Source organism: Neopsephotus bourkii, unplaced genomic scaffold, assembly GCF_033783945.1.
Source record: "Neopsephotus bourkii isolate Nb327-2 ecotype Australia unplaced genomic scaffold, CSIRO-AGI_Nbou_v1 NB_1148, whole genome shotgun sequence".
Lineage (NCBI taxonomy): Eukaryota > Metazoa > Chordata > Aves > Psittaciformes > Psittacidae > Neopsephotus > Neopsephotus bourkii.
The window spans coordinates 473377-491102 of NW_026901634.1; the positions used below are offsets into that span (position 1 = coordinate 473377).

Below are 17726 nucleotides of genomic sequence, written 5' to 3' on the forward strand. Positions count from 1 at the left end.
GTGCCCTCCCCTGGGGGACATGGAATGGCTAGACAAACTCAGTTGCCTCATGCCTCTTGGTAATGCAGCTGCTACATAGGTGTGAATGAGTACATTCGTGTCACTAAATCCACATCCAACCATCACCACTGTCAACAATGGAGAAACTCTCCGTAGTCCATTTTTACCAAATACTGTTTTCCAAAACGTACCTGCCCTCTTCAGGCAAGGTTTTACTGGACTCTTAACATAGCATGGGGCAGTTAATCTAAAGCCTTGTTACTGCAGCATGGAGAGAAGGGAAAAAAAACCTGCACATGGAAGGGGATATTCACTCTTCAGAATGCCTGCTAGCCACTGTCCCTCCCAATACCCCCAGGATAATGGCTGCCATCAGCAGGGTCTATTGTACCAGTTCAGTACAAATCAAGAGTGGTTCTGAAGCAGATTTCATCTTCCCTACGACTGTGCTTTGCTTCCTATGCCAGTGCAAGCTTCCACCAGGTTCTTCTCAAACGAAATTCAAGAGAAAGATGTGTGCCAGGAGCACTGTCAGCTCACTCTGATTGCTGTGCTATGCGTTGCAGCTGAATGTCCATCAGCATTTGGTCCACAGGACCACACACCAGAACTAATCCAAAGTAAGCCCCAAAATAACCATAGTGTGGAGGTCAGGTCTCAGCTCAACAGCTTCATAATGCAGACCCCTCCCTTTTGGGCTACACTACTGCCTGATGTAGACATGGGGTAATTGCTCCATGCCCCTAACAAAAGTATTCTCCAATGTATTCCTCTGAAGGAAGTTTGAAAAGGCCAGGGCTGTCACCTATTAGGTCCATGCATGACATTCTGCTTCACAAGAAGTGCAAGGACTCAGAAAGACAAGACTTGCTCACAGGAACGCCCAGCACACACACTGGAATACAAACAGAATTCCTGTTTACTTTTTGAAGAAGTTGCTGTAAGTTAGCCCTCAAAGTGTCTTCACCGATGATGTCAATTGCAGAGGTACAGCTTGTTACCATTAGTTCAGATGTTGGGCATTTTTATAAACAATGCTTCTGAATTAGACAACAAATCACAGAAATGTGAATTAAGAGGCACTGGAGCTTTGACATTCAAACTGAGAGACTACGTCAAAATAAAGATATTACTTTATTTCAGATTGATTTGCAATAAGTACTATTTGTTTGTAAATTTTCAGCCTTGACGAAGTAGCAACCGTGCTGTTCCTACCAAGCTGTAAGACTCTCTTCATACCCAAAAGCCCAAGCAAGATCACATTTGCAAAACATGAAATAAATCACCCAACTGGAAAGCACATTGGCTTCACGTGAATTGAAAAGGAAAGGGTCAAAAGTCACCCACGTCTGACCGACGTAAAAAGAATATACAGCATGTAATGCCTCTCACGCCTCACTCTGAGTGCCTAAATCTTGTCACTGTGTTTAACACCTCACTACCTTATTTCCAGGGCTCTCCACCTTCTATCCAGGCCATCGTAGGACCACCACTCTAAACAAGTTCTTTCTAAGCATCCAGCTCACATCCTGACCTCTTCCTCCCTGCAAATCTATTACTTAATTCTGCCTTCAGTTTCCAATGATATCAGGTAGCAGTGACAGACAGAAGTATTCACCTGAGAGAAACAGTTTGTACTCAGAACTGAATGGGAAGCTAAGCATGGGAGCTATCCTCCATCATAACTCAGGACTTTTGCACAGACGCAGCACCCAGATAGGTGTGCTATCATCACAATGTGTTGTCACATCCACCCACAAAAAAATTCCATGGGTGAATGTGACAACCCCGTGGCACAAAGCTCGCTGGTGGGAGGTCTGTGAGCACACAAGGGACGGCCTGTGCCCCCAGCCAGAGCTGGTACAGCAGCGTTGGGCAGTGCCAGATCAGAGAAAGGCTAGACAAACTCAGTTCCTTCATGCTTCTTGCAGCTGCAATGTAATGGGCGAAATCACCCCTTTGGGATAAAACTTCCTATTTTTCCCTATTCATAAATTATCACAAATGCCCAAAAGAGAGGAGAAAAAACACATCCCATTGATTTTATTTAAGAAGCAAAGTTTTACAATGGTATTTTAAATGGAAAAAAAAAAAAAAACAACCAACCAGCATATATATTATACATACACACATCTCTGCAACATTGTTCTGGCAAATCACATTCTTTAGGTTTTAACATTAGTTCTAATTCCCAAAGTACCGCTTTCCACCGCAAAGTGAAGGTTTTGGATGTCTGCAAGCAATGAAAATGAGAGCCAGAAAATTTAATCAAGTCTATTTTACAGCAGGAAGCGGTGTGCTGGGTTAGAAGAGACTTATTTCCAATGCTTTTGCAAGCTTGCTTGAGCTCCTGAGAGGAGCCCTATTAACAGGAAGAGGCCAGGCTTCTAATAACCCCACAGCTGCTGGGGGGCAGAGAGGGAACGAACAAATTCACTGCTTCAATTTATTTGAGAGGTCCAATTTTAGAAGCAAGGGCTATCTGCCTTCAAAAGATTGCTTGATTTTCACTATTTTCCAGGATTCTTTCTAATACTGAAAACTAATTCTTTAGCTAATTCATCAGCTGCTCCCTCCTTACCAAGGGGGGGCAATGCCAGCCATACAGCACCCTCAGAGCTTGTGATATGACCATGAAGCTTACAAAGCCAGAAATTCTACTAACAGTAAAAAACCAGAACCCTTAATCCTCCACTGGAGCAGTGGAAAAGTCTGAAAGTTCAATTTGACAACACTATTAAAAAAAAAACCCTAATAATGGGAAAAAAAGAGCCGTAACTCAGACACACAAACACACACAGATACATGCTATTTTTTGTGACATTAGGACAGATTTCAGGCTGCAGGAGGCCTGGGGAAGAAGGGAAAAGGAGTGAATTTTCCACAAGTGTGCTCACAGCAGCAAGGCCCTCAGTGCTCCCCGAACAATGCTATTACCCATTGCCATGTTCACTGAGGGCTCAAGACCAAGCCAATCTCCCTCCAGCCCCCTGTTCCTCCCAGCCAGGCCTTCGTTTCACTCACAGCCACCCTCGCAAAGGATATTTTTGTCTTTTGAGGACCACTGCCTGTGGGGACAGGAGGTTTATTTAACATCCCTACTTTGCTCTTGGCCATGACGACAGGCTGTGCATACAGTAAATCCCAGGGATGAACTGCTTTCGGCTCTAACTATGGGCTTGCTGAACCGTGCTTCCTCTGCATGCTGCGACAGGTTTCAAACCATAATAACCCGGCACAAAGCACAGCCTCTCTTGCTCAACACTTTCTGTCAGTCACACTGAATCCTTCCTCTCCCACTGCCTAAATACATCTTTGATATTCCTGACATTTGGCAGAATAAAGGACTCGCCCTCTCTAAAAAAAGCAAACCATGCCCATACTCATTCAGTTTTACAGTTCTCCATGAGCACAAACATTTCCCATTCGAGCTCCTGGGCTGGCATTATGGGGCTGGGGTTATTTTTGCCCAGGCAAGTGCATTGCTTTGCATCCAAGCGCTTCACTCACGGACACTCAGGATGCCCAGGTAGATGCAGATCACCAGCAAAACAAGGGCAACTATCAACACGCAGAAGCTGGCACCAACCCAGGCAGAGAAAATCCTCCCCACCTGGGTGACAACCATTCACAGGGTGATACCCCCATCAACATCACATGCCCCCAGACTCCATCACTCAAGTAAATTTAGGAACTACAGCCAGAAGAGTGCAACAAAAGAGTGTGCAAAGGCAGGAGCTGGGCAACGCCGGGTTTACATGTGCCTGTCTGTAGTACGTTCACCTCTTTCCTCTGATGCTCACAGTATAAAACCAGCTTCTAATTACATCCCCCCTTTCTGTTTTTAACACAGAGAGGCCAAAAGGGAGAAGAATTAACAAACTCACATGGCAGCAACAATAATCATTTCCTAACTTTCACTTGGTTTTGCAACACAAGACAGAGATGCCCTCCTCAGAGGGCCAGTGGATTAGTGTTTGAAGATGATTTCAACTTCCCAACAAATGCACTGCACACACAGAATTGCTGGACTTAACACAGGTTTTGCAGCCTGCAGCAACCACTCTGCTAGCTACAAAAGATATGAGCACCCCTCTGGCAAGCCACAACAGGGGCTGCAACCCCAGACACTGTCTTCATTGGGGAGGTCAGGCCCCAGCAGCATCCCCAAAAGCAAACATTATTTTCACAGTGGGGAGAGTGAATGGGACTCTGCCTTCTGCATCTATGCACATAACCGGCTTTTCCCAGCACAAATCACCCCCCTCAAGCCAAATTCATCAGGATTTGGCCCAAGTTGCAGCTTCATTAGACGCTGCCAAAGGTAACATAGGTGTAATCCTACCTAGGACATGGCAGCAGAGTTAAAAATATATACCTTTTTTTTATTAAAAAAATAAAAGAGACTGTAAGCTGTCACTGTCCATCAGCCATGTCAGGATACCACCCCACGATTTTTCTTCCTAAAGGTGTCCCTGAGACCCCTCACACCTCCCTTGCACTGTGACAAGAGGGGTTATTCATTGCTTTCTTTTCCTTGTAGGCTCAGGAAGAAGCTTCCCACAGCCCTGTCCCAGCCTCCAAGACAAGATTGATGCTGCCATTCACAAGGTGACCGTGGGTACCCAAGCCCAGTGATAGGACTGAATCTATTAACACAGAAGCACAAACAGGGGCACCCTCCTACCAAGGTCCTGCCCAAGATGCACGCTGGGAAAGGATCCCACCCCATAACACATTATTATAGACCACATTGGGGTTGCAGCCTAGCTCACAGGAAAGGTTCTGAAGGTTAAAATAACCCTGGGAGCATACAGAGATATGCCACATCGAACAGAATTAACTCTACATGGCTCTGCACTGTGGCTGTAGTTCCCAATACGTCACACAATCTCAGTTTCACAGAGCAACACAAAATATTAAATCACTGTCCTATTTCCCCCCCACCCCCATTCCAGCTCTGGCATCAGACAGAGCAGCACCACGTCACAAGAAATCCCCTGTAAGCCTTTTGATGACTTTCATCTATTATTCACTTACCGCAAATCCTTGCCATTAACAAACTGCACTAAGGGAATCCGAACTTTCAAAGCCACAAATCTCCTAATAACTATGGCCGCTTTATACATGCTTCAGGATTAGCCATGTCATCTAGTTAGAAACCCAAAGCTGCTCTTCATTATTGGATTGAACCTGCCTGCAAACAGAGGAGAGATGGATAATACTGCCACTGATTTCAATGGTGTGGGAGCATTCATTACACGACATCCTCCTCCCGGACACATCAACCCCAGTGGCACAAATTTATGCTGTGCTACTGGGCCAAAGATACAGAAACCTCCCTCAAGCACACTAACACCAATCCTAGCAGACAGTGTTGGAGCAAACTTGACTGCAAGCACGCTTGGGCTTCACACTGGCTCCTAGCATGCAAACCAAAGGCAGTTTTACAACTATCAGCTCTGTGAATTAAGTGTGCTTTTTGTTGCTTTGAAAAATAAGAGCTTATTTAGTCAGTACATCAGCTCTTCAAAGAGCCTTCAAACTAATTAGCCACACTGAGTTACTATTAAAATACAGAGCTTACATGCAATACTCCTGACAATAACAGAGCTGGTGCTTTGGTACCAGAGCTATAGAATTAGCACAAATTTCATCAGATGCATTTTCCTATAGGCTCCAAATTATATTTCAGACTGAGTATTTTCCTTTCCTTCAGTGGATGTGGGGATTCACTTAATTCGTTTGTAAGTTCAAAGCAATAATAATTTTTAGTCCATGTGCAGATCAAGAGTTTGAATATTCAACACTGAGAGATAGGGCAAGGGGATGGAAGACAGACAAACAAGAGAAGACACTGAAAGTGCTGCAGTAGAAGAAGATTATTTATATTTATATAAATTGATTCTGTGATTTCTAACACTCCTTAGTTACCGCTCCTTAAGGAAATGGAAAAAAATTCAGGCCCCAAAACACTACATGAAATATTGATAAATGCATGCTATCGAAGCAGAACTTTATATTCTTCCAAATACATGTCTGTATCTGAGAAGAAGAGAGAACTGAAAAGGTACACCTGACTTGCCTTTAGAGAGCTATCAAAGATCTGCCAAAGCCAGTAGAAAGGTATATACAGAAAGAAAGACAACAAAAAATAATTAGTACAGACCAGATCAAGACTATTACTATGCAAATCAGGTGAGACATACCTCTTCCTGTTCCCAGCCCTGGCAGATTATTATGTACAGGCATTAGAGTGTTGGTGCCTGAACAATGTAAGTATCTTTATAAGAAAGAAAATTAATTGATTTTTTTTTTCTTAAAAAAGAAGGTAATGGTTGGACTTGATGGCCTTAAAGGTCTTTTCCAGCCTAGTTGATTCTATGATTCTGAAGTTAAGATAATAAAGGAGGTAAAACAAATACTTGCTGTACTACTGATGAACCATACAGCTGTTCCAGATCAACTTTTACAGGACAGGGTGGGGAGGGTTTGCTTAATTTAATGCAAAGGGCACACCAGCCAGAGGCAAACCCTCCCTTTTAGACGCAGATAGGCTGTCAAGCAAAACAAAGTTAACAAACTCCCACAAGACATGCAAAGCCTGGAGAAGCAGACAGCAAGGCTCAAAGCACCTTAATTCCAAGAGTTTCTGCCCATCTCTGCTTCTTACAGCATGGGTTTATTTGGCAGATAAGCCTTTGCTACTTACAAAAAGAAGAAAAGAAATCAAAGGCAACAGCATCACAGGAAAAGAAATTTCCTTTCCCCTTTTGACTTTCATTCATCTGCTTTACGCGCAGGTTTACTTACAGTGGAGACCAGCAGGCATGCATCCGAGCACTCAGCGCCCCTCCCACTCCCTCCAAACCAGCTCCCTCTTCCTCTTCTCCTCCTCCATCGCCTGCCCCACCCACAGCACCCCAGCTCTTCAGCTCATTTTCCTCCCCAAGGGAATTGCCATCTCCTGCTCCAAAGGTGTTGGAAATCACATTTCTGAACTTCAGAGCAGAACCTGGCAGTGGCTGCAGGAAAAGAGATGCAAGTCCTGACATAGGGGAGAAACTAAACTTTCCCATTACAAATCATTACAGCTACTTCATTATTAGCTTATAACATGTCACATAGCTAATTTCCTTCCCCTCCCCTTGCTAAACTTTAACTGAAAGTATTGATTGGACTTGTCAGTATGTTCTCACGTAAGACTGAATTCAGTTAAATGAAACACAACCAACAAGATAGCAGGTATTGAATGCCTGCTTAAAAACAACAAGTAGCAACACGCACAGGCAGGCAGCATAACCTGAAAGGAGGATGCTCCACAGCATATTTTGCAACTGCTATCTGCATGGAAAAAGCCAGCAATAGACTGTCACTAGCAACTGCCTGCAAGCAGCAGAACAGCAGCAGGGCACAACTACTACTGAATCTTATTTCATGCGCTGGATCAGTTTAATCTGAGCGGCATCCACATAAATCCAGAGGGGCTCTATTAAAAAACAGTGCAGTGACTCATTCCATGGACAGAAGCACAAATTCGATCTCTGGCCATCTATATATTCCTTAAGAAGGCCTTTTGTTTAGTGACAAGAATTTCTTTGTTGGACAAGCAGGGGGCTGGATCGCATCCCTGTGGCAGGACATTTCTGCTCCTCTAGCAACACAGAAGGGCATTAGACGGCCCACATGCAATGCCAGAGAAATACAAGCTGTATATGTGTATGCCAAGCAACTCTGCCATGGGCACTTTAATTCAGTGCTATTGTGAATCTTCCCAAACAGCCATTACAACCCTACAGCAGCCCTAAGGCTGTCCCAGTATACCAAAATCTCCAGCAGCAGAACCTTAACAACCCCTCACCCTCCCCAGAATATCAACGGGCACTTTGCCATCTGCCCCACAAGAATGGGATTTCCTTCCCAGAGTGCAGTGATGGCTCAGAGCCACGGCTGCTCCATCACAGCCCTTCAGAAGGCTTTGCCAAGAAGAGCACAGATCTTTTTCAGACACGTGCTGCCATTCACCAAGAGACACAAGACTGTCCTCGCTGCCAGCCATAACAGAGCCCTCACCCTCAACACCCATCACAGCAACAACTGCCCCAGGGACTTCCAGCTTCCACTTAATTCTCAGTAAATTTCAACCCCCCCCCAAAAAAAAGAATTAAAGCAATTTGGCATAACAACTTTCTTGAAGATGGAAATAACCCCCTATCCCCAACCCTAAAGCAAATCTGTGACTCCTATTTGCTGGCATTTATTCAGATGAGAAGTATCAAAACACATGGTCTCCATTTGCTGTGCTCATGGAAGTCACATGCAGAAGATAATCTCAACAAATCACAGCAGATACAATAATAACAGACACTTCAGCAGCTGCATGCACCCCAGAAACAAAAGACCCACATTCATCTTAATCACCATTGTGCCCTGTTTCCATGACAATGATCCCCCTCCCCCCATTATGCATTAGGACCAAAGTATTAAAAACAGAACCAGAAAAATACCAAAAACCACAGGACAAGCACCTGTTGATCCTCTCCTTTTTATTTGGTGCTATCTTGATGCCAAGGGACTATTAACAGCTTTGTCTGTTATATGCAAAACCTTAAAATTAGCCTGTTATACAGCCTTTCGCTCTGAAATATGGTAGCACTTACTCTCCCATGGACAATTTTTCTTTGGCTGGGTTATTTGATCTCACACCAGTCAAATATAGAAACATACACACATACAGATACAGTGCATAAACTCTCCTCATATGGATGCCATACAAGTACCATATGTTTTATGCATCAGACAGGGATGAAGTCATAAACATGACTGAGATACTACAGTGCCCAAACATATGCAACATATATTAGAAGCAAACGCTATATAATATTAATGGACAAAATTCTGCAGCGTGCTGGGGGACTGGTTTTGGTTACCTATCAGTTTGGATGCCATGTTAAAGTCTGGGGTCTGGAGATGCTTAACAGAATAGCTGTTAAATCTAAGACAGAAGAGGATGTAAGACTTGGCATTTAATTCAGGACAACAATATAGATATTAATAAAAGTTATAGGATAGTTAAAAATCTAACAAAATGGTTATCAAACACCCACAGTTTGATTAAATTGTACCTTACTGGATTTTGCACCTATCCTTTACATACATAAAACACGTATATTCAATGCAGTAAAATGTGAAGCCTTTTATCACTTCGATGGCACCAAGCCAGTGCCAGACTTGTCATTTCATCATGTTGTTTGCAAACTCATGCTTCATTTGACCAAGTAGAATCACCCCAATAATGCAGTTACTGCATTTTTCATGCAAGACACTACATGTTCCTGAAAACAGAGCTGGCCTAAGCTGCCTCTGTTACCAGAATGCAAGAGGGGACAAGGGGCAGCATTTTCCTCACAAAGTCCTCCTTGTAGTGACTCTGACTAAAGCCCCTTACTTTGGAGAAGTTTTTGGCAAGGACCCTATAGAAATGAATTGGCAAATAGAGAAAGATGTTGTCAGCACTCCACATGTTCCTGCCCCTTGAAAATCTTAATGTATCTTCCAGTTTAGAGGTTATGCTTCCTCTCCAAATGTTTCGTTCGCAACCCTCCCCTAGCATTTTCCCTTTTTTTTTTTGCAAGGGAAAAGAGATACAAGTTATTCTTTCCTTCTCTATCTCTCCTAAATATGTAAGCAGACAACAGGGAAGCTATACAGCTCCTTGTTCAAGTGGGGAGAGCACAAAGCCAAAGCATGAAGCCAACTATTTGATCAATACCCTTTGATTTAATTAGCTTTGGACCATGCTCAAAGCCGATGCCTTAGAACAGTTGCCACAGGCAAAATAAAGTTTGGAACAGGGATTACTTTCACCATCTGAGAAATAAAAAAGACACAGACCCTGGAAGGACTGAGGATGAATTTACCACCTAGAGAAACTTGTCTTCAGCAAAGCAACAGTAGGCTGACTTACCTAGTAGGTGAATATCTATAAAGAACATATCCATCACACCAAACCTACTGATGTATTTTGCACCATTTCATGTTTCACTTGCACTTTCATTTGCAGTTGTCACAGTTTCAACTTACTTAGGACATTATTCTTACTTTCCCTCTGTAAACTAAAGCCAGCTCTTTGGATAGGAAGGCAGAGATGGGGGCCTCAGCTCTACTGCCCAGTAGCCACCAGCATAAACTTCCAGCTAGCTCTGAAATGGGCCACAAAGCCATCTGCTGCACATAAAAGCTTGTCACCTCCCATGGTTTATTAAATTTTATCTAAAAATCAAGACCTCTAAGCATATATGTGAAACAGAGCTGTTAACAGAACATGCCAGTATCTCACTAATATCTACCATATTTTAAAGTCTATTTACCCTAGCCACTATATATATATATTAATCCTAATGTACTGGATCTGGACCAGAAGCTAAAAGCCAGGACATGAGGCCTGAAGTAGCAGTCTGGCTTGAAGTCCAAACGCAGCAGTTGAAACTCATATATAATCATCAATACTCAAACTCAGTGAAGGGATGCCACATTGATAAACTTACTGACTTAAAATTACTCATTTTACTAATTTCTTTAGTATATTTACTGACCCTGTCACAAAGGATTTCAAAAGGAGGTCCTTAACCTTTAGAAATGAAGACTGAAGTTCAACACTTGCTCTCCTATCACTGATGACACCTCCAGAAGGGGTCTACTACTGCAGACTCATATGCTAGACCTTGCAATTCATGCCCAGATGAGTGCTGAAGCCTGCAATGGAAACTCCGTGTAAGTCAGAAGCCAGCAAAGATCTCCCCTCTCATCCCACTGTACCCTGTTGCACACTGTTCAGTGTCAGTTAGCACATTTTTGGCACCTACATCACAGAGGTTTCTCATTGCTGGTCAAAAATATGCATGACAAATAGCACTTAATGAGTTCAATGTGAATAAATTAATCCAAATCACAACCTCACAGTATTGGCAGTGAATTAATCTCTTGCCAAAGCAGCACAAGGAGGATACAGTTGGAAAACCAGAGCCTCTCTGGGCACTTGCTCCTGAGTCCTCCATTGCAGACACTGAGGGCAATCCCAGCTTTTGGATATGCTCCACTCTGCAGCAGCCAGGACTGTGCACAATCTGCATTCCTGAAATTCAGCTCCCCTTTGCAGCTTTCACACCACCTGTGGAGCACCAGGAGCAGGACACACAGCACCCAGCACACAGGGCTGCCCTTTGGTCCCCTCACAGTGCCTTGCAAATTGCAAGTATGGCACTGCAAAGAGCTCTGGTCTCAATAACCCACTGCAGAGGTGAGACACAAAAAATGCAGGGACAGCTGCAGCTCCACTGAAGTCCTGACCACCAACTCTGCTCCCAGGGGAGAAATGGGAAAAATCCCCAGATCCTGCATGCTACATGGAGTGTTACCGGAATTATCTGCTCAGAATTCTTCCCTGTGAGGGTGCTGAGGCCCTGGCACAGGGTGCCCAGAGAAGCTGTGGCTGCCCCATCCCTGGCAGTGTTCAAGGCCAGGTCGGACACAGGGGCTTGGAGCAACCTGCTCTAGTGGAAGGTGTCCATGCCCATGGCAGGGGTTGGAACTGGATGAGCTTTAAGGTCCCTTCTAACCAAAACCAGCCAGTGATTCTGTGATCTCCGTATCCCCTGACCAGGGCTCCTGTAGTTAGGCTGGGGATCATCCTGCCCCTGCCTTTACCAAAGCCAGTACCAGCACCAGCAGAACTCTGCAAAGCAGCCAACATTAACTGCAGCCAGGAGACCCACCACAGCCACTGCTACCTAAACCTGCCTGTACAAGAGTGGACTAGCAAAGAATCAGTCACCTTTTATTTTCAGGCTCACACATCAACTTTACTTCCAAGCAGATGGTAAGGTCAAACTATGACTAGGCAAAAGGCAGTTAGAGGAAAGAAAAAAAAAAGTAATAAAAACAATACCTGATTCATAAAGTGAGAAATGTGACCATCTGGGGGGGAGGGAAATCACAGCCAATCTCTAAAGTCCAGAGAATGTGGGAAAACCCAACTATTTCAAACTTGCCTAGCACATAAGAATTGCTTTTGTCTGCTTTAAAAGCAGAACTGCTTTCACCACCAACGTGACCAGCAGTTACAAAAGGAGAAATCTCAACAACAAAATGCTGAACTATGCCATGCCAAAGGGCTGCTATCCCACGCCAGTGATATTCAGAGCTGGACCATGCTGCCCATTCCCATACACAGGCACATCCATGAGACAATAGCACTCATAAAAACCCATGTAAAGCCTTTTAGTGAGATTTCTGATCTGATCCGATCCGCCCCTTAAAGTCAGGCTTTAACCAGCTGTGCAGTTTGTTGGCATACTATCATTTTAGTATTATAACCCTTTAAATTCTTCACCCAAGCATGCTTGCGGCACCCTCCTCTACCCTGACCCCCAGGCAAAGGGGTGCTGACCCGACCTTCCTGCCCCATATGCATGCACAACATCAAAACCCTTAGGTATAAGGTATCATACCTGTGTGGGAATCAGCAGAAACTGCCCTCAGCTCATCTGTTGAGGATTTTCCATGTGTCTGTTTTCACTTGGCCTCTTCACAGCCTTTTTAGTGGCCAAGAAAGCTGCCTGACCATAGCAGCTGGGCAAGATGAGTCAGGGCACATGAATGTCTTTTAACCTCTTTCCACCTGTGTGCAGGGAGTATTGGCTGCTTGGCTGAATGCAGCTGGGATCAGCTCTCCCCCATGGAGGGAAAACTCAGGCATTCCCAGCAAGGTCAAACTTTCCCGATTCTCAACACCCTTCTGGCAGGGTTAAGGAAAAAAAAAAAAACAGCCAAAAACCAAAAAAAACAAGCCAAAACAAACCCAAACAAAACAAAACACAAAAACGAGGGAAAAGAAAAAGGAAGAAAAAGACTGAAAAACCCCAAAGACTTTCCAAATGACTGACAAAGAAATGCAGCCATCATAGCACAAACCATGTTGTGATAGCACGGCACATAATATGATATAAATCGAGCACACACCAAAGCCTTGGATGGCTTTACGCTTTTCAGAACCCAAAACTTTTGAGTTCAATAAAATAGTAAGTGCCCTGACATTAATGCAGTCATCAATGCTAAATAAAGCCAAGCACAGTTGTGTTCCTTTGATCAGTCTTTTCATAAAGGCAGTATAAATACTATGGCTGCTTTTTGAGATCTTAAGAGGCTTTTACATTTGGAAAGCGTTATAGGGACACATCAGGAAAATAAGCAGTATTTTATTTCTTTTTCCTTAGGGCTTTTTTTTTCCCCTCTTGTTTTTCAAACCATAGAGAGAAAAGTTAAACAATCGATTCTCAAAGATCCAAACAATGTGTTTACATAAGGGTTTATAAATTGAAAAAGTTACTCCACATTCAGATATTCTGCACTCCTGCCAAATGTCTCCGCAGACTAATGTCCGTGGAGATAGGCTTGCACTACAGTGTTTCTGTCCAAAACATTTGAATTTTAAAAGCCAAATACAAAGAAAAAGGTTCCACAGCTGGCTGTGCAGCCGTGATCTCTGGCCTGAAGCAAAGCACAGGATTTGGGTTTGCTTGGGTCAATGCTGCTGCTCCCGTGCCAGCAGCATGAAGACAGATATTGACTGAACTGCTGCTATATCCTCAAGGATTTTGGCAATCCACACTGTTCATGTGAACGCAGGAAGCATCTTGCAGGTGCTGCAGATGTTGGCCATGCAGGTCTCCTACAATGCATGGTCCCTAGTTCAGCACAGCCTCCACAAACTCCCAGTGATTCCAACTTCCTCAGAAATACCAACCCCTGGTGATGCTAGCTGGCTTAGGTCTTTGAGCCATGCTGCATTCTTTCCACATAGCCTTTCCACAGGTTTTCACAATGCCCAGTAATTCAGTTAGCATTGGGAGAAAACCACAGCAAAGCATCAACTTCTATTTTTGCATCTCAAAATTAGATGTGCAGGTGCATGTGTTTTATACTGAGGGTTATCACTCAGCCTTGAATATGCTGTGCAGCAGTCTGACCCAGCTTTATCTCATTAAACCCATTTCTGCTAATTAGTGAAAAAACATTTCCTTCTGTAACAATTAATACTTAGAGCCATTACCTTTCCAGTTCACAATGCTCTACAGGCACCCTTAAATCCTTATGTCCCAACGCATTCGTGAAATAAGCTGTTTTCACAGAGGTGGTATGTTAAAATCCTACCATAAATGGAAAACAAGTTTAATCACAAAATTCAGATGTTTTGCAGTTACCATGAATACATACACCAGCCCTTATCAGGGAGTAATGGAGACTGTGACACTACTTTGTGTTTTGATCCAAGTCAAACACGGGCTACTCACCCAGGGAGACTCAAAGAAACCTAACAGCGAAAAACCTTCAGATGCCTCAATACCATTGATTTTTAGAAAGTCAGGCCCCAGCTGATCCTGGGTGAATCATACAAAAGGACAGGGAAACAAATCTGGGTTTCCCTGTCTCACCTGAGTGGCCTACTACTTGGCTCGCACCTTACAGCACACCAAGTTCAATGCACAGGAGCACAGGAAGGGTCTGAAAAGATCATCCAAGTCTCTTCCCAACCCCATGGACTGAGGCAGCATCAGGCAAACATGGAGAGCAGGATGTTACTTCCCCTTTCTTCAAATGCCTCCAAGTTTTCATATTCTCCGTCTCATTTTCTCGCTTCTACACCTCAGTCATAAGTCCCTTGTCCACAGCACCCACCTCAAGGCAGCCTGGCCTCCCCTCCAGCTGGAAAAAACACCTCCAAGCCTCAACACAAATATAAGGAGAATCTTTTCTGTTTAAAGTATGAGGGGCTAAAACACAGCTAATGACAACAAGAAAAGTAAAATCAACTGACAGAGTGCATATAAAGTCTCCAGACTCAGATTGAGCCTAGAGAGGCTACGCTGCTGCAGAGGATGCCGAGAGCAGCCCCATACACAGCAACTCAGCAACTAGTTTAGCTGAAAAAACATCTCTCAGCAGCAAAATTCAGAGATGCACAGCCCAGAGAGCTGCCTGCCATGCCTTTTGGGAGCTCACTTCACCCCATACTTGTGGGGAACCTTTCACAACACAAGTCCCAAGAGCTTTTTCCCTCCTACCCGAGAGTGGCTTTTCTATTGTCAGTCTTTTAACAATGCTTTTTTTTTTTCCATATTATTTTTTACAAAAGCTTTATAATCCTCTGCTTTTTTATCTGAGTGGAAACCACTATATGACAGCTTTAAACTTTTATTTCTTTAAATCCAGTACTCCCTTCTCAGCTATAATCCTTCAATTGGAAAGATCAGTTTGCAAGTCCCTGCCTCTAGGCAGCAACATCACAGAAGCGATTACAGACCCCGAAATCCATTTAAACACCCTCATCTTTTAGCTCAATGGCCATGACTTTAATTGCATGACAATAACAACAAGAAAATTAAGAGACAATTTGCAGTTATAAACTGATCCCAACCCATGCCATTCCCAGGTTCAGCCTGCTTCGTCTGTTGCTCCGGGTTCCTTTGAACTCTGGGGACAGCACATCTGAAGGCACAAAAGTGACTTTGACATCAGTGTCCCATTTTCAAACTCTCCCAGGCACAGGCTCCTGAGACATTTTGGACTTTTGATCATCCTCTGGCTCAGACTGGCATTTTCTCCTCCCTCCAATTTTATCCATGACTGCAAACGCTTAGTAACTACAAGGACGCACTCAAATTCTTGCATTTTCTTTGTAGCATGACATGAACAGTGCCTGTGCAACTAAACTGGTGGAATTTCAGCTCTGCAAATTAGAATTTTAGCTCTAATTCTGTAGAATCAGACCTCAAGAATTTACTTGGGGAGGAGTAAAAAGAGAGCAAGTTACCAATGCCTGAATCGTAGAAAAGTCAGATTAGCTTCCTTCTCAACAAGAATCAGGGAAGGATAATTCAGTGACGATGCAGTCAATACAATTCTGCAACAGATGAAAAATTATCTCCCCCCCCCCCCCCCTTATAAAAACTGCAATGAAGTCAGAGGAACTGCCACCATCCAGAACAAATCAATGACACACCCTGAAATCAGGCAGCTCCAAGAGCAGGGCTTTGGTCAGCCTGCTGCCAGACGTAGGGGAAAGCTGCAAAGTTCAGCTCAGGATCCCATTAGTCCCAGCTATGCTCCGAGCCTGCCTTTCTCTTGCAGAAAACACAAGGTGGAAAAAAGCCCCTGTGGAATTTCATGTCTTCAACCTCCTCCACAGTACAGTCCAGTCCCAGATATTTTCATTTCCATAACCCAAATAATCCTTCATCACTGCAGTGTCATTTCTAGGCAGCACCTGGCACAGCTGTGCTCCACAACTGCAGTGGCACATGTACAAGAAAAGGCTTTCTCACGGGCCTTTCTCCCTGCATCCTTGAACAGCCAGGCGTCAGGGCTTCCCATGACTGAAGGGCCACAGTTTCTCCAAACTGTAACCCCCAACCTGCAAAACACCTGAAATCACCATAGGTGAGAAGCAAACACTAATTCCCAGCATGCAATCCCTTAAAGTTACAGCTTTGCAAAGATTTATATATTTTATTTTTTTTTTTTTTTTTTAGCTACTGATTTGTACTGAGGTTTTTCCTCACAGAGAAGAGTTAATAAGTGGAGGGAGAAGATAGCATTCCTTAAAAAAAAAAAAAAAAAAAAAAATCTGGAAAGGAAGCACATGAGATACTGACACAATCATTTGAAAGCTCTCTCCCAAAACACATAACACGGGAGCCAACTCTCACTTTAGCAGTACTGCCCATTTGGAACAACATACTAAAAACTGGAGGATTATTTGGCTTCCTTATTTCTCGCTCTAAACTCTGTTTCCTTTGGTAGACAAGAAGTCTCATTTTGCACTGCTTACCTGATCTCATTCTTAACTACATAGCAGACAGCTGCATCCCTTGCTGAATCTCTTCCAGATGTTCCAGCAGCAAGTACCAGCACCACTCTCTACACACACACCCCCCAGCAATTCACTGTGCTAATTAATAATCTGTCTTCAGAACAGACAGTAATCAATGAGACCTAATGAACATATACAAACCTTGTATGTCACAGCCATTGTCACAATGACGTGGCAAAAGGGCTCCTGGTCATACAAATGGGAGCTGGGAACGTTATGATAGAGAGACCTCAGATACACCTATGCTGCAGGCTGAAGTGTCCAAGCTGGCTTTGTACACTCCAACCACAAGTGTATGGACTTACCCACAGCACAATTTACTCTGCTCTTCAGGCCATGGTTTAGCAAGAAAAGAAATTTAATGCCATGAAGCTGGGTTAAAATTGTCCCAACCACATGATGCAAAGGGCCAAGCTACTGCAGCTCTTGCCAGGCAAACATATCCCACCCATAAATAAACAAATAAGCTGAAGAGTTAGCTATATACAGAGAGACATAAGGCCACGACATCAGGTATCATCTGTTCTTGTGCATATGATATTATGTACACCTTTATGTCTTTATGTACAACGCAATTTATGTACAACGTAAATTATGTACACTGGCTAGTCTAACAAATGTCCATGGCAGATCTGCATCAAATTGGAAGTGCAAGGTGATTCAGGAAAACCTAGATCCATTATTACTGGATCATCAATACCTGGCCACAGACAGATCTCCCACAGCCTTAATGTGAGGAATCACATATTTACCAAAGCATTTTCACAGGACAAATAACAGTAACTCTAGATGAGGT

General features: G+C 43.6%; 1 protein-coding gene across 3 annotated transcripts in view; it reads right to left on the reverse strand.

Annotated features, from left to right (window-relative positions):
- Nucleotides 1-12650, reverse strand: part of PDZD2 (PDZ domain containing 2) — a 91355-nt gene extending 78705 nt beyond the window's left edge. For all 3 annotated transcript variants that reach the window (XM_061363238.1, XM_061363236.1, XM_061363235.1), the window contains exon 1: nt 12510-12650. The gene's annotated coding sequence lies outside the window, so the exon portion shown is untranslated. The remainder of the gene's footprint in view (nt 1-12509) is intronic.
- Between the last annotated feature and the right edge of the window lie 5076 nt (nt 12651-17726).